Source organism: Tachypleus tridentatus, chromosome 7 (genome assembly GCF_004210375.1).
Source record: "Tachypleus tridentatus isolate NWPU-2018 chromosome 7, ASM421037v1, whole genome shotgun sequence".
Lineage (NCBI taxonomy): Eukaryota > Metazoa > Arthropoda > Merostomata > Xiphosura > Limulidae > Tachypleus > Tachypleus tridentatus.
The window spans coordinates 114882963-114907381 of NC_134831.1; the positions used below are offsets into that span (position 1 = coordinate 114882963).

At 36.5% G+C, this 24419-nt stretch overlaps 1 protein-coding gene and 1 non-coding gene across 3 annotated transcripts in view; both read left to right on the forward strand.

Moving 5' to 3' along the window:
- Positions 1 to 24419, forward strand: part of LOC143256436 (transmembrane protein 117-like) — a 138970-nt gene that overhangs the window by 1008 nt on the left and 113543 nt on the right. The gene's annotated exons all lie outside the window — the stretch shown is intronic.
- Positions 15250 to 15370, forward strand: TRNAL-CAA (transfer RNA leucine (anticodon CAA)). The gene is made up of 2 exons: positions 15250 to 15287; positions 15325 to 15370. It is a non-coding gene; the product is annotated as a tRNA-Leu (tRNA).

Genomic DNA, 24419 nt, shown 5'->3' on the forward strand with positions numbered 1-24419 from the left:
TCTAGATTACCAGTTACTTTATGATTTATATTTCTAATATCACTTAACTATCAGGTCATGTCAGGTCCATTTCTAGACTGCCACTTGTTTCATGATGATGATTAAGATTTCTAATATCACTTAACCATCAGGTCATGTCAGGTCCATTTCTAGATTACCAGTTGTTTTATGATGATGATTTAGGTTTCTAATATTACTTAGCCATCAGGTCATGTCAGGTCTCATTTCTAGACTACCAGTTGTTTCATGATGATGATTTAGGTTTCTAATATTACTTAGCCATCAGGTCATGTCAGGTCCATTTCTAGACTACCAGTTGTTTCATGATGATGATTTAGGTTTCTAATATCACTTAACCATCAGGTCATGCCAGGTCCATTTCTAGACTGCCAGTTGTTTTACGATGATGATTTAGATTTCTAATATCACTTAACCATCGATCATGTCAGGTCCATTTCTAGACTACCAGTTGTTTCATGATGATGATTTGGATTTATAATATCACCTAACCATCAGGTCATGCCAGGTCCATTTCTAGACTGCCAGTTGTTTTATGATGATGATTTAGATTTCTAATATCACTCAACCATCAGGTCATGCCAGGTCCATTTCAAGACTGCCAGTTGTTTTATGATGATGATTTAGGTTTCTAATATCACTTAACCATCAGGTCATGCCAGGTCCATTTCTAGACTGCCAGTTGTTTTATGATGATGATTTAGATTTCTAATATCACTTAACCATCAGGTCATGCCAGGTCCATTTCAAGACTACCAGTTGCTTTATGATGATGATTTAGGTTTCTGATATTACTTTTATCACAAAACAAATAAAATCAACCACTTTATTTGTAATCTAAACTTTAGTTTCTTCAAATGTATTATCTCCAGTTTTAACTAAATGTCTTGTTATTTGAATCTAAGCGAGTCTTGTTTATGCATTAACTTAGTATTAAATGTTTTCTATTCATAGTGATACAATATTTATTATTTAATATTTATACTTTTCACTTCTTCAACTCGTTTTTTATTTGTACAACAAAGTAACTACTAAAACTTTACATATCAAGCTGATTTTATTCACGTTTTGTATTGAACACCTTGGTTTATTCCGTTGGAGCACACGGTATGGTGTCCTAATATTCGTAGTTAACACGCACAATGTCATTCCAACATTCTTGGTTAACACAGTATGACGTTCAAACATTCTTAATATCGGATAGAGGTTTGTCGAAAAATAAACTGATGAAGTTTATTGCACCTAAAAATAAAACAAAATGCCCCACCCCACCCAAATTGATCTATAAAACCTGTGCTATGGCATACTTTATCTTGCCTGACTAGAACCTGGCGTTACCATCTGGGACTTCCTCCCTCTTGTCTCCCTCATCCACTTCAAGTCATTCCAGGGAACAAAAAATAGGTTTAAAAATAAACATAATTTTGTTAATTATTAGAACTAGAAGTATGACCTTTAATTATTACTAAAATCACAGAAGTATGATCCTTTAATTGTTATTAACATCACAGAAGTATGACCCTTTAATTGTTATTAACGTCACAGAAGTATGACCCTTTAATTATTATTAGCGTCACAGAAGTATGACCCTTTAATTATTATTAGCGTCACAGAAGTATGACCCTTTAATTGTTATTTACTTCACAGAAGTATGACCCTTTAATTGTTATTAACTTCACAGAAGTATGACCCTTTAATTGTTATTAACATCACAGAAGTATGACCCTTTAATTATTATTAAGATCACAAAAGTATGACCCTTTAATTATTATTGACATCACAGAAGTATGACCCTTTAATTATTATTAAGATCACAAAAGTATGACCCTTTAATTATTATTGACATCACAGAAGTATGACCCTTTAATTGTTATTAACATCACAGAAGTATGACCCTTTAATTATTATTAAGATCACAGAAAGTATGACCCTTTAATTATTATTATCATCCCAGAAGTATGACTCTTTAATTATTATTAACGTCACAGAAGTATGACCCTTTAATTGTTATTATTAAAACCAGGAGTATAACCTTTTAATTATTTTTAACACCAAAAATATTATCCGCTAATTATTAACATCAGAAGTATGACCCTTTAATTATTATTAAAACCAGAAGTATGACCCATTAATTATTACTAAGACCTTAAGTATCACCAGGTAATTTTTATTAGAACTAGAAGTATGACCCATTAATTATTAGTAAGACCAGAAGCATGAACCATTAATAAATGTTAACGCTAGAAACATTACCTGTTAGTTATTAGTAAAATTAGAAGTATGACCCAAGTTCCAATTGAACAAAAGAACAAATACGGTGGTTACATCTTGTATAAAAGTATGGTTTGTTTTCTGCTGTTCAGTATCAAGTTTATTTCGGGTCATGAAGATCATAAATGTACGGAAATTGTCAGTGTATTTCTAATACTATACTGTACTTATTAAAAAATTAATAAAGTGACGTTTTATGTTGCGTGTTGAATTTCACGCAAAGCTACTTGATGGCCATCTGCACTAGCCATCTTTAACTTTGAAGTGATAGATCAGAGGGAAGGCAGCTAGTCAACAACACCCTCCGCCAACTCGTGGATTACTTCAAATGGATGCTGGGACTTCATCACCCACTGCCTCAAAGTTTGAAGCGCAATTTGTTTTTTTATTAACTAGCGTGAAATGGATGCGAACCTAGAATCCACGGTGCGGCCTACCAACCAGTAAACAGCATTTTACGCATTACATTTTTCAACGTAAAATTAATCAAAATCGGTTTGATGTTTCAAAATAAACTAATTATTAACGTTTAGTAACAAAAATAATGAGCTGTAATAAAGTAAGTTTATATTATATTACTGTAAACGTGTATTTAGCTCTATTTATTAAACTAAAATTATGCTAATAATTTAAATCATAATCATATTTCAGTAATATTATGCTCAACAAAAAGGTTTTGTCATAATCTTTAAAGAAAAAATACGAACATTTTACAGAATAACGCATCATTTAGCGTGATCTTCAAGAGTAAAAACCAAAATACATTTCAGTTAGATATCACAACTGTGATAACCTAATTAAAGTGTTCATTTTCGTTTTTTAAACAATCAAAATTTCGCTAATTAAATTCAAACAGGTCGAACTTTGCTGGGCTAATGTTTTATGGCAGTGAATTAATTATCAATAAACAGCTTGCCGTTAACGAAACCAGATTGTATGGTTGATGAAAATCAAACTGAAACCGAGTACACGGATTTTTAACGAAAAACTTTTTAATTCAAACAATTTACACTAGAGTGCATCAATTTTAAATAATCGTGAGACAAACACTCACTTTCCAACTTTGTGGCTAATCACTAAACTGACAAACTGATTGTGACATTATACACAGGTTAAGCGTGATTAACTTTGTAATTAGTAAAACACAATACACAGTGTAAGCCTAATGCGCTTTCGGATTATTAGTACACGAGATAAAGGCTAAGCTTAATTCAATTTCGAATTTATAACAATTAGCATATAGAGTAGGCCTAATACATTATTGGATAACTAGTACATTTTCTCCGTCACACCAAACATGCTCGCCCTTTCAGCCGTGAGGACGTTATAATGTAACGGTCAATCCCACTATTCGTTGGTAAAAGAGTAGCCCAAGAGTTGGCGGTGGGTAGTGATGACTAGCTGCCTTATATCTAGTCTTACACTGCTAAATTAGGGACGGCTAGCGCAGATAGTCCTCGAGTAGCTTTGCGTGAAATACAAACCAAACTGAACTAGAACATTTGGTACAGGCTAGGCCCAATTCACTTTCGAATTATTAACGCATAACATATACCGTAAGTCTGATGCACTCTGGGGTTATTAGTACAGTATTGGTCTAAAATTGCCTCGTTTTGGATGATATAGATATCTGTTATATAACAAAATGAAACACTAAAATCGAAATTAAATTTCTTAGCAATCGTACTTTAAGTCATTTTAATAGTGATTCAAGCTTTCACCTATTTATACAGGTGGTTCGAAATCAGGTGACTGTGTGGGCTCTGCTATGGTTTGTTGTGGTTCGGTGGTTGCACGCAAAATCCCCTCTACAGCTTTTTTGTTTACTGCTGAATTGTACGCCATTTCTCTTGTCCTGGATCACAAAGAAGCTAAGTAGTACTCAAACTGCACTATTTATACTGACTCGCTTAGTTCTCTACTGGCCCTCGGTGGTTGCGCGCAGAATCCCCTCATGCTTGGTAGATAAAACGCCAAAGCCAGTAGGAATCTTGGATTAAGTTCACAACCGGCATATCTTCTACCACCAGTTTCAAAGTAATTTGGGACAAGATTGGAAAGGTCAGTGGGCAATATCATTCTCTCCCCCTTTCGATCTTGCTCTCTAATGGCCAGGAAGTAGCTGATACCCGGAGCATCGCCGGTACTCTAGGTGAAAGCTTTTGCCGGGTATCTAGCACTTCTGCTTCTTCTTTCACCTTCTTAGTCATCAAGACTCAGGCAGATCGATCATCTCTTTCCTTTCGAACTGATTGTCTGTATGACTATAATCGTCCCTTTACACTGGTGGAACTCAAACTGGCCCTTCATTAGTCTGGCAGTACATCTGTTGGACCTGATGATGCACACTATGAAATGCTGCGTCATCTATCTCCTACTTCTCTTGCTATTCTTCTGATTGTTTCTAACTGGATCTGACAGAAGAATGTTTTTTCTGATGCCTGGTGTCAGGCTATTGTCTTACCTTTCTCTAAGCCTGGGAATGATCCCAAGATTCCTTCAAACTACTGTCCAATTGCTTTGACGAGCCGTCTCTGTAAGACCTTGGAGAGGATGGTTAATGCTCGTCTTGTTTGGTTCCTCTAATCAAACAACCTTCACTCGTCGACTCAGTGTGGGTTCCGACGACAGCACTCCACCACGAACCACCTAATTCAACTTGAAACATCAATCAGAGAAGCCTTTCTCAAACGCCAACATCTTGTATCAATATTCTTTAACATTGAGAAGACTTATGACACAACATGGAGGTATGGCATTTTGGGAGACCTCCATATATATGGGTTACGTGGCCATTTACACATGTTTATTAAAAAATTTTAATGGACAGGAGATTCCAAGTTCGTGTGGGGTCGACACTTTCCCGTTCTTTTGTACAGGAACTTGGAGTCCATCTGGGCTGCGTTTTGAGTGTCACACTTTTCAGTATAAAGATTAATGCCATCACTGAACAACTAACTCTCTCTTACTGTTGCAAACGAGCTCTATGTCGATGACTTTCACATTTCATGTCAGTCGTCGAACATCAGGTGTATTGAGTGGCAGCTACAGACTGCCCTCAATCGTTTACTGAAGTGGACCACAGCAAACGGCTTTAATTTCTTTCTCTCTAAAACCATTTGCATGCACAGTTGCCGCCAACGGGGTATTCACCCTGATCCTGAAATTCGTATCGGTGAAATTGTGCTGCCTGTGGTCCCTTGGGTCTTATCGTTGAATGTAAGCTGACCTTTATATCACACTTCGAGCAGCTACGGGTCAAATGTACAAGAACACTGAACATCATCCGTGTCCTCTGTTCCACCACTTTGGAAGTGGATCAATGTTCTATGTTAAAGATATATTGTCTCTTATTCGGTCGAAACTCGACTATGGATCACTGGTCTATGGCTCTCCCAGGACCTCGACCTTAAAGATGCTGGACCCTATTCATCATCAAGGATTTCGGCTCTGCACTGGGGCTTTCTGCACTTCCTCAATTCAGAGCTTATGCATGCAGTATCTTGAACCTTCTTTACACCTCTGTTGTTTGCAACTGTCTTTACTGTGTGCTTCGAAACTTCGTTCTTTACCAGAGCATCCCATCTGGGGTTGTGTTTTCCTTCCTCAGTGGGACATACTTTTTCAGAACAGACGATTTGCCATTGCTCCTTTTGGTCTTTGAATCCAGGCGCAGTTGGATGAATTGGGTCTGTCCTTGGATAACACTGCTGTATCCACTGGTCAGCCCATCCCACCATGGCTTTTTACAGTCCCCAAATGTGACCTATCATTAAGTCATCTGAGATAAGCAGACACTTTTGATTGGAAATACTATCTGTTATTTGCTGAACATCTTTCAAATCATCCTTCCATTCCTATTTATACAGATGGTTCGAAATCAGGTGACCATGTGGGCTCTGCCATGGTTTGTTGTGGTTGCACACAGAATCCCCTCTACAGCTTCTGTGTTCACTGCTGAACTGTACGCCCTTTTTTCTTGCTCTGGATCACATAGAAGCTAAGCAGTACTCAAACTGCACGATTTATACTGACTTGCTTAGTTCTCTACTGGCCCTGGAATCGCTTCACCTTGGTTCACACCCTGTTCTCGTCGATATTCAAAACCGTCTGGCCCATTTCTCTCTAACATCTACTTCTATCCAATTTTTCTGCATACCGGGTCACGTTGGTATTCGCGGGAACGAGCTCGCCGACACCGCAGCTAAATCTATCTGCTCTGGCACTATCACCGCTGTGCCTATTTAATACATGGACTATGGTCCTGTATTCAAGACTCGGCTCAGTGCCAGCTGGCAGTCGACTTGGAGTGAGCAACGCGAAAACAAGCTTTTCCAAATAAAACCCTCTATTAGACCTTGGCTGTCTTGCTTCCGTGAGGATCGGAAAGAGAAAGTTGTTCTAACCAGACTATGCATTGGTCACAGTTTTTTAACTCATCGTTTTCTCTTATCTGACGAGTTATTATTAAAATTTTGCTACAAGTCTAAAACTTTTATTACTTTACTTTTCGAAAATGACCATAACGTCAAATAACTCGGAACCAGGACTGGAAAGGCCAACATCAGTTTAGTGACGGTGGTTTTTGTACTTATCTGTTAGTCGTTCTGGTGAGTTATGGTAATTACAATCATGCTACAGAAAGTCCTTTATAACTTAGCCCCCCGCTAGTACAGCGGTATGTCTCCGGATTTACAATGCTAAAATCAGGGGTTCGATTCCCCTCGGTGGGCTGAGCAGATAGCCCGATGTGGCTTTGCTATAAATAAAAACACAAAAACACCCTTTATAACTTGAATTACTGTAGTTTTCTCTTACTGCTGTAGACTAGATGTAAACATTGGTTTTATGTTATGTTTATTTTTAACTTTGTTTTGTTTTACTTTATTTTCCTTTTATGAATTTTACTAAATTTACTTTAATTTTAACTTTTTACCGGATGTTTGACACAGATAGCCTAGCTGCTTTGTGCCATGAAACACCAAATCAACTAACCATTCCGACATGTGTACATAACATTATTTTTAATTTATAACAGGAAGAAACATTCGATATAAACGTGTTTTGTCTTTTTTGAACAATGAAATAAAAAAGGAATGAACAAGAAAACTTATTTTAAAAGGTTTATTTGTCTAAAGTTAAGCACGAAGCTCTGCCCACCACGAGTATCAAAACCCGGTGTCTAGCGTTGTAAATTCGCACATCATATGCTCTGCCACTGGTTTTTTAAAAGAAGGAATATTTTTTAAATTCGAGTACATGTTAAGAGCATTCAAATTTGATAGAAAAATAATAGAGTAGGGCATGCCTTGGATTTAATTTATGATTTTGTAGTATAATAGTTATTATTCTTTTACATCTGGCCTGGCATGGCCAGGTGGTTAAGGTACTCGACTCGTAATCCGAGGGTCGCGGGTTCGAATCCCCGTCACACCAAACATGTTCGCCCTTTCAGTCGTAGGGTCGGTATAAGTGACGGTCAATCCCGCTATTCGTTAGTAAAAGAGTAGCCCAAGAGTTGGCGGTGGGTTGGGATTACTAGCTGCATTCTCTCCAGATTTACACTGCTAAATTAGGGACGGTTAGCGCAGATAGCCCTTGTGTAGCTTTGCGCGAAATTCAGAACAAACACTTACATCTAAATGCTAATTTCCTGGCATGGTTCAGTTGGTGCAAGTAATTTGAAATATCTCGTTTTGTCAAGTATGTCACTGTTAGAAAACATCTGACCATTTCAGTCTTTTTCACTAAATTCTACTGAAAGTTATTGCCATGTTCATGAATGAACTGAAGTCACAGAGTAAGTAATTTTTATTTACAATGTAAGTCAGGACTTTGTTGTTTAAGTCAGTATATATAATGCATCATAAACATGGGCAGTGTTTGACATCTTATTGGTTATTGTTGATGGATATGATTTACTAGATACAGACATGGTTTATTTTTCGTGTTGACATAACACTAATGGAGTTTCTACTGTAATTTTAATAGTGTGAATAAAACTATCTCAGTATTTGTACTTTATGAAGTTTTTATGAATAACTATACCCCAGTATACTCGTATTGTGAGTGTCAGTTTAATGTACCAGACAACCTAAAAATCTGCAATAAGTTTACAGGTGAGTAAAATATAAAACGATTGTGAATGAAAAGGTCATGTTTACATGTGATTATTAATGAAAAAAATGACATTAATATTGACTATGTAACGAAGTTATCTTGACAAATTAGTGATTGACCAACTGAAGCAGTCCAGGTGACCTGATGAAACAGCACTGTTAAGTTGGTAAGAAGAATAATCACATTGAATAAATATTCAGTCATCCATTGGAATGTTACGATGACTGTGTAAATTAGTCTCTTTGAGAAGGTGTTTGTTTCATTGAAGCGACTTTGATCTGCAGTTTAGACTTGAAAACGGATATACCAGAGTTACAAGTCTTTTTTTATTTTATGGCCGTTTAGTCCAGTATTTACATAAGGTGTCTTTCTAGAGAATAACAACAAATCGACTTTTTGCTCTTTCTCGGAGCTCCCGCAACTCAATGGCTTCCTAGTGTTACACGTTTTAAACTTAGAAGAGTAAACTTCACCTGTAGCATTTCAATAATACTCAGCCTGATGGTATTTGACGAAAGGCCTCATCGGAGTGGGTGTGGTAGATTTTGTATGACCTGCATGTTATTATACTTTTTTCTTTTTTACACAAAGTACTTCAGCTTAGAACTTCTTTGTCAAGTCGTCTATACTTATACAGGTCGTGTGATATTTGTATATGCATCAAAAACTGAATATTTATAATATCAAATTTTACTCCAGTCCATTACTACACGACATCTTAATCAGAAGAAAGAAACAGACCAAATATCACGTGTTCTTTAACGATGTCAATTCTTGTTTTCATTCAAACAACAACGTTGTTAAACGTTTTATGTAAATCGTTGTTGTACTCTACTCATTTCATATCTTCTTTCAACTTTTCAAACTACGGCTTTGTTTTAGTGTTATTATGTAACTCCAAGTATTGGCTTTGTCTCAATGTTATTATGTAACTCCAAGTATTGGCTTTGTTTTAGTGTTGTTTTACTCCAAACATTGGCTTTATTTTCGTGTTATTGTGTAACTCCAAGTATCAACATTATTTTAGTTTCTTGTGTAACTCCAGATATCAGCATTGTTTTAATTTCTTGTGTAACTCCAAGTATCAACGTTGTTCTAGTTTCTTGTGTAATTCCAACTATCAACATTGTTCTAGTTTCCTGTGCAACCCAAGTAGTAACATTGTTCTAGTTTCTTGTGTAGCCCCAAGTATCAACATTCTTTTAGTTTATTTTTCTAGTTTCCTGTGCAACTCCAAGTAGTAACATTGTTCTAGTTTCTTGTGTAGCCCCAAGTATCAACATTCTTTTAGTTTATTGTGTAGCTTCAAGTAGTAACGTTGTTTTAGTTTCTTGGGTAACTCCAAATATCAACGTTGTTCTAGTTTCTTGTGTAACCCAAGTATAAACATTGTTCTATGTCTTTAAGTATCAACGTTGTTCTAGTTTCTTGTGTAACTCCAAGTTGTAACATTGTTCTAGTTTCTTGTTATCTCCAAGTATCAACATTGTTCTATCTTCTTATGTAACTCCAAGTATCAACGTTGTTCTAGTTTCTTGTGTAACTCCAAGTATAAACATTGTTCTAGTTTTCTGTGTGTCTTTAAGTATCAACGTTGTTCTAGTTTCTTGTGTAACTCCAAGTATAAACATTGTTCTAGTTTTCTGTGTGTCTTTAAGTATCAACGTTGTTCTAGTTTCTTGTGTAACTCCAAGTTGTAACATTGTTCTAGTTTCTTGTGTAGCCCCAAGTATCAACATTCTTTTAGTTTATTGTGTAGCTTCAAGTAGTAACGTTGTTTTAGTTTCTTGGGTAACTCCAAGTATCAACGTTGTTCTAGTTTCTTGTGTAACTCCAAGTATAAACATTGTTCTAGTTTTCTGTGTGTCTTTAAGTATCAACGTTGTTCTAGTTTCTTGTGTAACTCCAAGTTGTAACATTGTTCTAGTTTCTTGTTATCTCCAAGTATCAACATTGTTCTATCTTCTTATGTAACTCCAAGTATCAACATTGTTCTAGTTTCTTGTGTAACTCTAAGTTCGAATCTCCTCATCGAACATGGTCACCTCTTTAGCCACGGAGGGTGTTATTTTACGGGTCCTCCGCTGGTACAGCGGTATTTCTATGGATTTACAACGCTGAAATCAAGAGTTCGATTCCCCTTGGTGGATTCAGAAGGTAGCCCGGTGTAGCTTGACTATAAGAAAACACATGTATGATTTCATGGTAAGCCCTATTTATCCTTGGGGAAGAGTAGCCCATGAGTTGATAGCAGATGGAGTGTTGTTTGTCAACTGCTATCCATCTTGTCTATCACTTCAAAATTAGGGACGTCATATTCCTCCAGTAGCTTTGTTTGTGTTTCAACAAAAGAAACTAACGTAATTTTGCTCAGAATATTCTTATTATGTGTTCAAAAGTTATATGTTTTTAGAATTGAAATATATTTGGTTCTTTTCTGAACGGTTCAAAAATGTTCGAGGTAAGAAACGTTAAACGTATGTTAATACTAACGAACATTATCTACAGGGATCCAACAGATTGTGTTGTTTGCAGAAATGATAAACATATCAACAATGTTAATAAAATTGTCCATAACTGATTAACTCTTTAACTGGGATTGACCTCATGCAAGCATTTTACACTCAACATTTTGAATGCCCCTCCACAAAAGTTCGCGAATCTTTGCGCATGGGGTTGTAAGAAGATTTAGTCAGGCCGCAGATGCGAAGGGTTAAAATAATTATAACCAGAAACAGAATGGCACTCCGACCCTAATATGTAGACGTTTAAAATGCTTCCTCAATATAATAGTTATTTTTATGCCAACAGTTTTACCTCAAGAAAACCAGCGTTTAATTAACAGTAAACTGTCAAAAGAATTATAATTTTGCTTTGAAGTGGTTCAGGTATTCACATGAAGCCAGCTATCGTAGCAAGATGTTGGAGATGTAACATATCATTTATATTTAAATATAATCAAGTTGACAAATGGATTTCCAAACTTTAGATGGCCATTATCTCATCGTAACGTTTCGTAATCGTCTTCAAAACCTCTAAAATTTGTAGAAGTAGATATAATCGAATTTGTCAAATGTCACCGTAATACACAGCGAGCTCTAATAAAATGTAACGTCCACAATCCCTTTGGCAGTAGCGATCAAAATCTACACTCATAAGCGTGGGATGTAATTGTTACGTAGCTTGTTCAAGAGTTCATGTATACACAGTAAGTTTTCTACGAACAGTGCACTCTCCCTAGTATCGATTTAAGCAATGTTATGTGACATTGTTCATTTCATTTTTCTTTTTTTTTTACGAGATTTCTCTCCCTCTGTGTTTTGCTGCGGTTTAGGGTACTATATGTTTTTATCGTTTTATAAAGCTTATTTTACAGTAAGCTATTCTACTTGTTATATTAAATGAAATTTCTCTATTGGCATTTAACCTATGCACAGCTTATTGTGCTTCAGTTTTCACATTTTGTACTCTTATTCAACATTGATCTGATAACTTGTATTATTCGGAAATAACTGAGACTATAATAGATCACTCATATAACTAGATCATTTGTCAGTGAAAATTAACGACAATCCAGTAAATAAAGAAATAAAATAATTATTAGAACAGTGAAGCTTCAAACAAGTAATTCTCAAACACTCTCCAACCAGATACCCATTGAGTTATCAGATTATAAACTCGGACGTGCAGAGACCATTAGTTATCAGTGTATTTGCATTAACACAAATTCGATATAGTATGCTGTAACGCTAGCTATTTTAATTGAATAATTGTTCAATAGCTATTTTAAGAGTCCGAACTATTAATTTTTTGTGATTTTTTTTAGAAACTTGTACTGGTATTTCAACTCTCCCGATGGCATCCCTCCTGTCTGTCGCCCGGGGCTGACTGCCCCTCTTGCACCCACTTTAATACACCACTGTCATGAGTGTCTTTAACCATAGCTAGCCTATCATACCATGGTGATATTTGCCTCTTTTTACCCTAATTTGTTTTAAGACAAGATTTTATATGGCTAGAATGAAAACATTTTTTCTTTATCTTGACCGTAAAAATTTATATAACCCATAATAAAAAAAATATTTTATTTTCATCTTAACTAGTCTATTTCACAATTACAGCTTTATTTTCTGATTCTAGCAATTAAATACTTAATACCAGTTCATGTTAGCCAGTTGGTAGCACTGAAATAAGCCTAAGGGTTTATAACACTGAAAACCGGGTTTTGATACCCCAGTAGACACAATACAGATAGCTCATTATTGTAGCTTTGTGCTTAACAAGAAACAATGTTCACGTTAGCATATGAACAATTACTAAACAGGGTTTCTACTCTTTAGAAACTTTCATGAAGTTTCTCCATCTTTGTGATTTCCATGTAACTTTTGCCATTTTTAAAACGTTGTTACACTTTTTCCTTTTGTGACATGTAAGTGTTAAAATGATTTCCTTTTTTTAACCAACGTAATATAATCCAGTACATTATTCTGCAAGTTTAAACGGCTATCTGAAATATATATATATAAGAAAAGACTTTCGCTTCGTCTAACTTGCCTATTGCGAGCATATTTCTTTGCTTACTCTAATAAAATATTTCGAACTTTGTCTAACATATAACAGTATTAAATCTTTATATCAACCAACCCAGAGACCGTCCTTGGTCTAATAGTCTGACTTATCTCTACTTTTATCCTGTTAGCAACACTGGAAACATTCCTACATCAGCACAATGTTCGTTTTTTTCTTCTTTCTTTTTTCAAATTCTTTTGAAGTTGCCCGGCATGGCCAAGCGCGTTAAGGCGTGCGACTCGTAATATGAGGGTCTCGGGTTCGCATCCCCGTCGCGCCAAACATGCTCGCCCTTACAGCCGTGGGGGCGCTATAATGTGACGGTCAATCTCACTATTCGTTGGTAAAAAGAGTAGCCCAAGAGTTGGCGGTGGATGGTGATGACTAGCTGCCTTCCCTGTAGTTTTTCACTGCTAAATTAGGGACGGCTAGCACAGATAGCCCTCGAGTAGCTTTGTGCAAAATTCAAAAAAACAAACAAACAAATCTTTCGAAGTTAAGCCTATTTACTACATATTTAATATTGTTTTTGAGGAATAAGTGTTACGTGCTACATCTTTCTTTCACTTGTTTGTTCTTAGCTTTTCCGTGTTTTAAATTATTTTAACTTCTTTAATAAGAACTATTAACACTCATTTAGGGTTGAGATTTTTCTCTATTAAATCTAGGGTGTAATTAAAGAGTCGTCAGAGAAAGCAATGTTTAGCGTTCTTCCCTATGGTGTCACAAGTCGATATTTCATCACTTCATTTTCAGTTCATTGACATTATAAACGTGTCGCGTGCTTGTTCTTTCTAATGGTGAAATAGGTAGATACAAGTGGTTATTTTTAGGTTTATATTGCGTGTTGTTACACGTTATAAAGAAGTACTTATTTTAACAGAAGTTTTACACGACTTTATTTGAACAGTTCGAAAATATCGAAATTAACATATCTAAATGGATAATTTTCACTTTAAACCTACATAAAGATCAAACTCGTTTACAAAGTTATCAATATTAACTAGTATTTAAATCTTTTACGTCATAAGCAGGAATATCGTGTCAGGCGCGTAGCTTTTTTCGAAAAAACATTTTTAATATAAAAATTATTTCAACAACATTTTCGTAGCGTCACTGGTTCAGTGATTATATATACATTAATTAATACATCAGTTTTCTTTTGTTGTTTTTTAATGGCGGGCTCTTTTTACTTTTTGTCTTTGCTTGTTGATGTTTCCATACCGTATTAATTTATGCAGTGTGTTTGTGAATTTATTTGTTCCACGCCTTTGGGTCTTTATGCTAGTACAGCGGTAAGTCTACGGATTTACAACACTAAAATCAGGGGTTCGATGGACTCAACAGATAGCCCAATGTGGCTTTGTTATAAGAAAACCCAGACAGGGATTACTTTCTTCAGAGTCGTAAACATTCAAGGCTCTTGCTTTTATCTGTATAACATAGCCCCCTACCGAATGGTGGATAAAACGCGCCCAGTAGATCACGTAGGAGCCTCGCATAGCCAAGTGGTTAATGCGCTTGACTCGTAATCTGAGGGTCACGGGTTCGAATCCCCGCCACACCAAATATGCTCGCTCTTTCAACCGTGGGGGCATTATATTGTGACGGTCAACTCCACTATTCGTTGGTAAAAAAGTAGCTCAAGCGTTGGCGGTGGGTGGTGATGACTAGCTGCCTTCCCTCTGGTCTTACACTGCTAAATTTGGGACGGCTAGCGCAGATAACCCTCGCGTAGTTTTGCGCGAAATTTAAAAGCAAAAATCACCTGGCATGGTGAAGTCACTGAAGGAAAATTATGATTTCGGAGCTCTCATAAGAACTGGAATTGTATGTATAAGCGCTTTATTTTTTAATTTTTTTATATTAGATTCGTTGTTCAGTTCCAAGCACAAACACCACTAGTAGAAAGTTCCTTGAACTTGACGCTTATGCATAGCTCGAATACAATCAATAGATCTCCACTGTGAATTAAACTTGAAGAAAAAAAAAAGCGGAACTGACGTGGTTATTATTCTGATATACTCATTATATATCGACTGGTCTGGTCATCTGTTTCAAAACTTAAAATATATGATTGCATCAGTTTCTTTGTTTTTGTCATATTTTAGCCAGGATAAGACCTATAAAGTTCTAGGAAAACCGATTTAGCAGCACACGTGTAAAAATACAATTCCGTGTGTTGAATTTTTCTTAACCAATCAGCTTTAACTTTCAACATGTAGCTATTTGTGAACTAAGCTTTTCAATGTACGAGTCACTACGATCAACGTCAGGATGGCCGAGCGGTCTAAGGGGCCAGACTCAAGGTATGAAAACCTTTCGTTATTCTAACGGGATTGTGTATTCTGGTCTCTGAATGGAGGCGTGGGTTCGAATCCCACTTCTGACAACTCTTTTGCGTATTACTCATCCCTTTTAGCGAACGATGACCATTCGCAACACGGAAGTCGAAGAGTGTAGTTCTGTGTACATGTAATACAGCACGAAAAGAAACTAAATCATGGCTGGCACAAAATAAACTTCATGAAAATCAATCAATACCATACATGGACATTGTTCTGAAAATGGCCGCAGTACTGTGTATTACCCTGGCCCAAAAGCACTACAACAACAACATTGTAGTAGCCGACATGAAAGTAAGTGATGGAGGAAGAGGTCTTGTGCACCTAGCCCTTCTGGTTATTAAAAATTCAACATACCCACAAAGAAGAAGAGAAACGGCTCGTTACGACAGCCTTCATTCGGTTAGAAATATCAGTTGATATTGTTACAGCCTTCATTCAATTAGAAATATCAGTTGATATTGTTACAGCCTTCATTCATTTAGAAATATCAGTTGATATTGTTACAGCCTTCATTCAGTTAGAAATATCAGTTGATATTGTTACAGCCTTCATTCAGTTAGATATATCAGTTGATATTGTTACAGCCTTCCTTCAGTTAGAAATATCAGTTGATATTGTTTCTCAATACTGATGTATTCACTTTTAGTTGCCACGTCTTTCATTGTGATGAAATAAAATGTGTTTGTGAAAGTTAAATATTTTTTATATTATTTTGTTTCGTAAACTCAGCTCGTTTCTGGCAATATGGTACTGTGTATCGTATTTATCTCACGTTTGTTTCACTGTAAGTTTAACAGGAAATCAAGCTATGAATTATATATATATATGTGTGTGTGTGTGTGTGTTACTTTATTAATTCACGACTAAACATGGCAGGGGGCGTAAGGTGGTCTAGGGAGTTTCATTACTATATGGCGTAGCTTACGTTGGTAACACGCACCAGAAAGACCATCCAAATATAATTATGGTCTATGGGTAGGGTTTGAGTATCGCTGAACCCAAATTTCGCATCAGAGTTTAATTTCCTGGTCCTTCTGAGGACTTCGGTGGCGCCATGTTTGTTTTAAAGGTAGCCATAGAAGTAATAATGGAAGATATTGATCTGTTCTGTCTACAGAATTTAAAGCAATAAATGTCAGAAAATGTTTGGGGGGGATATGACCTTTCTAGAAATGGCATGCTTTCTTTGCACACGTCGTGTGTCACATTGTTTAGTTGTCGCTGTGGCTTGACCACTCAAAAATAATTTCCTACGGCAGTGTCAGGATCTAGTCTCATAAAAGTGTCATGGCGGTTCTTGAGCTAACGTGGCCTTTGTAACGGCTGTTGTTCGATAAATTAGATCTATAAAAGGACAGTGAATTTTTTGAAAAGGTATTCTGGCACTATTTGTCATGTTTTGGTGTATTCTGGCACTATTTGTCATGTTTTGGTGTATTCTGGCACTATTTGTCATGTTTTGGTGTATTCTGGCACTATTTGTCATGTTTTGGTGTATTCTGGCACTATTTGTCATGTTTTGGTGTATTCTGGCACTATTTGTCATGTTTTGGCAGCACTTTCAGACAAATTGAGTATATTCTAGGTGTTAGTGTATTGTTAAGACCAGGTTCTGTCAACTGGTCTCGTGTAGAGTTGATAACACGTGATCAAGGATAGAGGCAACTCCAACCATCGATTTTTCACACTTCCAGCGGCGTGTAGTCTATGCTTTCTCGAAATCGTATTTTTACGTATTAAATACAACTAATCTATATATTTTGAGTGCCTCTATAATTATGCTCCCGGAGATATCTTCCGGATTTTATTTCATGAATTATGTTACATGTTTAAAAGGCGTTTGGCCCTTTAGATGCTGATGTATATAGTGTGTTGAATTTTCGCGAGAAACGTCTCGAGGATTATCTGCACGAGCCCTTCCTAAGGTTGAAGTGATAGACGAGAGAAGGCAGCTAGTTAATACCTCCCACCGCTAACGTTTTAGCTATTCTTTAGCAGAGAATAATGGGATTAACTGAACATCTCAACGCTTTGTAGCTGAGAGGCGATCATGTTCCATGACAGGCTTTGGCAACGTGACGATCATGTTCCGTGACAGGCTTCGACAACGTGACGATCATGTTCCGTGACAGGCTTCGACAACGCGACTCACAGATTGAGAGTCTAGTGCTTGAACCATCAGATTATGCCAAGCCAGTATATGGTTCGTTAATTGTGTGTGAGTTTCTTATAGCAAAGCCACATTGGACCATCTGCTGAGTCCAGCTAGGGGAATCGAACCTCTGATTTTAGCGTTGTAAATCCATAGACTTACCGCTGTGCCAGCGGAGGACGTTATTATTTGCAATCAGCCTTAAAATAGCTTTTTATTTGTTGGCTTTTCATAGCTACCGGAACATGTGCGGGGGAACAGATCCCCACTTCCAGTACAGGAGCCAACACCTACTCCATAATGTTTTATATGATTACAGTTTCTGAATTAACTGAGTTTTTGATCCATGCTGATAATTTGCTATAAACTGGTAATTGTTATAAATTAAATATTGCAGATGGAAGTAAGGAGTCGAAAATATAAGATAAATATATTAAAATTAAAAAACAAGAATATGTCGGTTAAATCTGTCAGTAAATGAGTTATTTTCACACTAATGTAGCTTGTCTTTCCTCCTTTATTCTCTCACGTCTTGGTCCTCACTACATTAAAATATGACCAGAATGACTTAATTGCGAAACTTTTCCAAATAGGCATGTTCTCGAACATTCCCACTGCCGGCTTGCCTTTTTAACATGATACATTCGTTACTGAAAACTTCGATTCACCCATACGTACACTTTACTTCCGATGTCTGTGACTACATGTCATATATAGAACTGAAAAAACAGCGAAGCCAAAGAATAATATGAAAGGAAAAACTGACCAATCAAACAAAGTTTTAATAGTTCCTGTCGTATTAAAATTGTTAAACTTAATATTGCTTAATTCATGTATTTATATGTATGTACAAACACACATCTTTAGTGCTCTTAACTTCCATTTTAGCCATTAACTTTTTTTACCTATGTAGTCATACATTTGACTTTGTTGTTCAGTTAGCTAATGTCAAACTTTTTCTTACTTCGATGATTGCATTTATCAGCAAATTCCAGATGGTTAAGGCGCTCGACTCGTAATCTTAGGGTGGCGGGTTCGAATTCCCGTCGCACTAAACATGCTCGCTCTTTAATCTTGGGGGGGGGGCGTTATAATGTGACGGTCAATCCCATTACTCGTTGGTAAAAGAGTAGCTCGAGAGTAGGCGGTGGGTGGTGATGACTAGCTGCCTTCCCTCTAGTCTTACACTGCAGATAGCCCTCGTGTAGTTTTGCGCGAAATTAAAAAACAAACAAACAAACATCATTATATGGTTTCTATTTCCATCGTTTCACATTAGTCAGCAAAACTGAGATTTGTTGCTGCATTTTGCTGTTCTTTGCTCATGATTTAGACAAACAAGAGTAAGTATTTGATTTGTGCAAAAAAAAGACAAACAGTTAAGGTATTTATGTGAGCAACTGTCCATACATCAATTCTCCATGCCTTTGACTACCAGAAATGTTGTATAAAAGCATCGTGGTCCCATCATGGATCTTTGAGCACATTTCAGCTGAGAACTGTTTTATCCTTCGCAGAAATGTTTTCTAACGAAAACTTCTATGGGCCCTTTTATCTCGTGTCCAGAAATCTCGAATATTAACTCTAGTCGTTAGCCAATCATTTTTTTGGTGTTAGATGACAGTAAGACAGTTCGTACGGTTTATAATAGAACGAACATAGTGTTCGGTACGCATAGGATTTATATAGTTTGACATTTAGACAGTTTGTATTAGGGAATTCCAATCTAACGCCTTCAAGTCCGTAAACGTAATTTTCTTTTGACAATTGGAAATCAGAGGACATATTGACTTTCATATCATTTATATTAGGTGGCTGAAGTCGAAAGAGAACTCGCATGTCAGAGTGTTCTCTTAAAAGCTAAAGTTTGATGTGAATTTAAATAGACCGCTGGAAAACGTTTAGTAGAAGTCAAACTATAAAGTTAGGTCATTTTCTTATGTCCTAGAGGACTGTTTAATGTTCTGAACAGAAATGATGGTAGGAAGTAGTGACGTGTCAAAAATAGTGAGTAGTAATTTTTCAAAACGATAGTGGGTGGTATTAATATGTTAATAAAATGGTAATATCTTTAAAAATGTGGTTGTTACCCATGTCTAAAAATGATTGCAGGTCGTAGTGTACCCAAAACAATTTATGAATAATCGTGAAATACCGTGTCTGAAATGTGTGACATTTGGAATTTTTTTGAAGAAGGTAATTGCTGTATTAAGATGTTAAATAGTTTTGCCTTGATGACAGATACATGGTAATATTTCCAAAATATGGTAACTTCAATAAATGTTAGAAAAACATGCTACTTAACACGACCTACCGATGGACCGTCATAGTCTTCCAATGAGATCCACCTGTGAGTCGCGTTCTGTCTTCTTTTTGCCTCACGCTAGTACAGCGGTAAGTCTACGGATTTACAACGCTAAAATCAGGGGTCCGATTCCCCTTGGTGGGCTCAGCAGATAGCCTGATGTGGCTTTGCTATAAGAAAAACAAACCCACATTATTTTCTTTTTAAAGGACCACTTATTGGCTGGGACACAACAGCTACATATACATTCTTCCTTAGAAAAATAATTGTAAAATAACTAGTGAGACCCCGGAAAGTATCGGCGTGTAAAATAGGCTTGGAAGCCAATGTGTTAAGCAGTGAAAGGCTTACTGCCAACTCTTGGGCTACTCTTTTATCAACGAATAGTGGGATTGACCATAACAATATAACGGTCAGGCCCTTATAGTACTTAGCAGAGCTTATGTTCTAGAGGTCTTCGTTGCACGATTTGTGTTTCTTTGTTTGAGAACCTTTGCGTAAACTACTCAAAGGCTTTCTACTCACAGCCGTGCCTAAGGCTACTAGTCAATAGCATCATCCGCCAACTTTTGGACTATTATCTTACCGAACAGTAGAATTTCATCTTTATTCTTATATACAAAATATCGACAGATACAAAATGCTAAGTTTTATTTTACGAAAACGACCGAAAACCATAAACCTTTGGATTCACAGTCCAGGGACGCTTACGATTTATGAACACACTAAATCCAATATATATTTTTTTATTTGTAGCTTAAACAGTAGTGAGAACATATTTGAATGCTGCAGTCGAAGCAGCCATGCGGCCGATATTATGTTTGAAGAAATCGTATGTCCGGTATTGTGCAAGTGTTGTGTTTAAATAATTAGTGAACACGGTATTGTGTGTGTGCTGTTCGAAGCAGTAGTGAGGCCAATGTTATGTGTGTTGTTTTAAGCCTATCTTGAAATATATGTTAAAGGTCTTGAGAAAAAGTAAGTGGGACACAGGTCCAGATAACGTGTCTTCTGTATATTAACGTTTCCACCATTATCTGGTAGCCACATCACAGGTCCAGAGAACGTGTCTTCTGCTGTATTAACGTTTCCACCATTATCTGGTAGCCACATCACAGGTCCAGAGAACGTGTCTTCTGCTGTATTAACGTTTCCACCATTATCTGGTAGCCACATCACAGGTCCAGAGAACGTGTCTTCTGCTATATTAACGTTTCCACCATTATCTGGTAGCCACATCACAGGTTCAGAGAACGTGTCTTCTGCTATATTAACGTTTCCACCATTATCTGGTAGCCACATCACAGGTCCAGAGAACGTGTCTTCTGCTATATTAACGTTTCCACCATTATCTGGTAGCCACATCACCAGATAATGTCTGCTATATTAACGTTTCCACCATTATCTGGTAGCCACATCACCAGATAATGTCTGCTGCTGTATTCATGTCTTGATACAATACATTCTCTGCTTTAGCCACGTGTTATTATCCAGCAACATCTACACACAGTATGACCCATACTTAACCCCGTCTACAGACAAATTTTCTCTGCTTCATCCATATCTCCGTATATTTCTCCAGCACTAATCACACCTTCAGCAAATGTCTTACATTCCAGCCACATGTCCTCTGATCCAGCCATGTTTAGAGACAGTATGTTTTCTGATCCAACAACGTCTACAGACATGTCTTCTGATTTAGCCACGTCTACAGACGGTATGTTCTCTGATCCAAGTACGTTTGCAGACAGTATATCCTCTGATACAGCCATGTCAACAGGCACTATGTCCTCTGATCCAGTGTCTACAGACAACATATCATCTGATCCAGCTACGTCTACAGACAGTATGTTTTCTGATCCAGCCACGTCTTCAGACAGTATGTTCTCTGATCCAGCCACGTCTACAAACAGTATGTTCTCTGATCCAGCCACGTCTACAGACAGTATGTTCTCTGATCCAGCCACGTCTACAGACAGTATGTTCTCTGATCCAGCCACGTCTACAGACAGTATGTTCTCTGATCCATCCACGTCTACAGACAGTACGTTCTCTGATCCATCCACGTCTTCAGACAGTATGTTCTCTGATCCATTTACGTCTTCAGACAGTATGTTCTCTGATCCAGCCACGTCTACAGACAGTATGTTCTCTGATCCAGCCACGTCTACAGATAGTATGTTCTCTGATCCAGCCACGTCTACAGACAGTATGTTCTCTGATCCATCCACGTCTACAGACAGTACGTTCTCTGATCCATCCACGTCTTCAGACAGTATGTTCTCTGATCCATTTACGTCTTCAGACAGTACGTTCTCTGATCCAGCCACGTCTACGGACAGTATGTTTTCTGATCCAGCCACGTCTACGGACAGTACATCCTCTGATTGAGCCACGTCAACAAACAGTATAGCTGTTACATCCATAGCGAACACTGTCAATAATTTTTATATTAAACTTTGTGTATTCGATCATGAAAATAAACAGTTGCAAGTGTAGTATAGCGAATCAATGTTGTATTTATCAACACTATGACAAGATAAAAACAGAAGTACTGAAGTGATTTTATCGCTACAAATTACAGAATCGAAACCTGATTTATTATTTTCTATTAGGAAAACAAATTCAATTTCTGTAGGAAATTATCCTCGAAATGCCATATATTACAAAGCTATGTCCACATCATCAAAATATTATCACCAGATGGTTAGGGCGCTTCACTCGTAATCTGAGGGTCGCGGGTTCGAACCTCCGTTACACCAAACATACTCGCTCTCTCAGCCATGTTCGCGTTACACATTACGGCCAGTTCCACTATTTGTTGGTAAAATAATAGCCCAAGAGTTGGCGGTGGGTAAGCTTGATTAGTTGCTTTCTTTCTAGTCTTACACTGCTAAATTAGAGACGATTCCCGTAGATAGCCCTCGTGTAATTTTGCGCGAAATTCAAAAACAAACTTGATCACTTCTCCCTGACTTGCGTTCTTTTGTATTATTAAAGCAAACACTTTTACTGTTCATACTTGTGTTCACTGAGCCATATTTCTCTAGCACTTCTTATTTGTTATTAATAAATCAAACACTGTCACTGTTCATACTTGTATTCAGTGACTCATATTTCTCAAGTACTTCTTATTTGTTATTAATAAAGCAAACACTGTCACTGTTCATACTTGTGTTAACTGACTCGCATTTCTGAAGCTATTTTTATTTCTTCTTATTAAAACAAACACTGTCACTGTTCATACCTGTATTCAATGTCTCATGTTTCTTTAGCTATTGTTACAATTAAAACAAACATTATCACTGCTCATACTTTCGTTCACTGATTCGTATTTCTCTAGAACTCGTTATTTGTTATTATTAAAACAAACACTGTCACTGTTCATACTTGTATTCAGTGACTCGCATTTATTTAGCTATTTTTTTGTTACTATTAAAACAAACACTGTCACTGTTCATACTTGTATTCAGTGACTCGCATTTATTTAGCTATTTTTTTGTTATTATTAAAACAAACACTGTCACTGTTCATACTTGTATTCAGTGACTCGCATTTATTTAGCTATTTTTTTGTTATTATTAAAACAAACACTGTCACTGTTCATACTTGTGTTAACTGACTCATATTTCTCTAGCTATTGTTATATGTTCTTATTAAAACAAACACTGTCACTGTTCATACTTGTATTCACCGACTCGCATTTATTTAGCTATTTTTTTGTTATTATTAAAACAAACACTGTCACTATTCATACTTGTGTTAACTGACTCATATTTCTCTAGCTATTGTTATATGTTCTTATTAAAACAAACACTGTCACTGTTCATACTTGTATTCACCGACTCGCATTTATTTAACTATTTTTTTGTTATTATTAAAACAAACACTGTCACTATTCATACTTGTGTTAACTGACTCATATTTTTCTAGCTATTGTTATATGTTCTTATTAAAACAAACACTGTCATTGTTCATACATGGATTCACCGACTCGCATTTATTTAGCTATTTTTTTGTTATTATTAAAACAAACACTGTCACTATTCATACTTGTGTTCACTAACTCGCATTTCTCTAGCTATTGTTACTTGTTCTTATTAAAACAAACACTGTCACTTTTCATACATGGATTCACTGACTCGCATTTCTCAAGCTATTTTTATTTGTAATTTTTAAAGTAAACAGTGTCACAGTTCATACTTGTATTCAGTGACTCATATTTTTCTAGCTATTGTTACTATTAAGACAAGCATTATCACTTCTCATTCTTGCGTTCACTAACTCGCATTTCTCTAGCTATTGTTACTTGTTCTTATTAAAACAAACACTGTCACTTTTCATACCTGTATTCACTGACTCTTTTCTCTAGCACTTGTTAATTGGTATTATTAGAACGAACATCATATCTGAGCAAAGAAGCGTACTTTTGAATATTTAAGGCTCGGTTTTATCAAAAGAACTAAGTGGTTGATTCTTATAAAATCTCGTTTTCATGTAGATGAAAACTTAATTACAGAAATTGTAGGTAAATCTTTTGAACTTGAACTATATTTTTATTTAGACAAGAATTTTCCACTTTTTCTCTGAGTCATGTTTTTCTGATACTGTTAACTGTCTTGCTGACCCTCTTCAA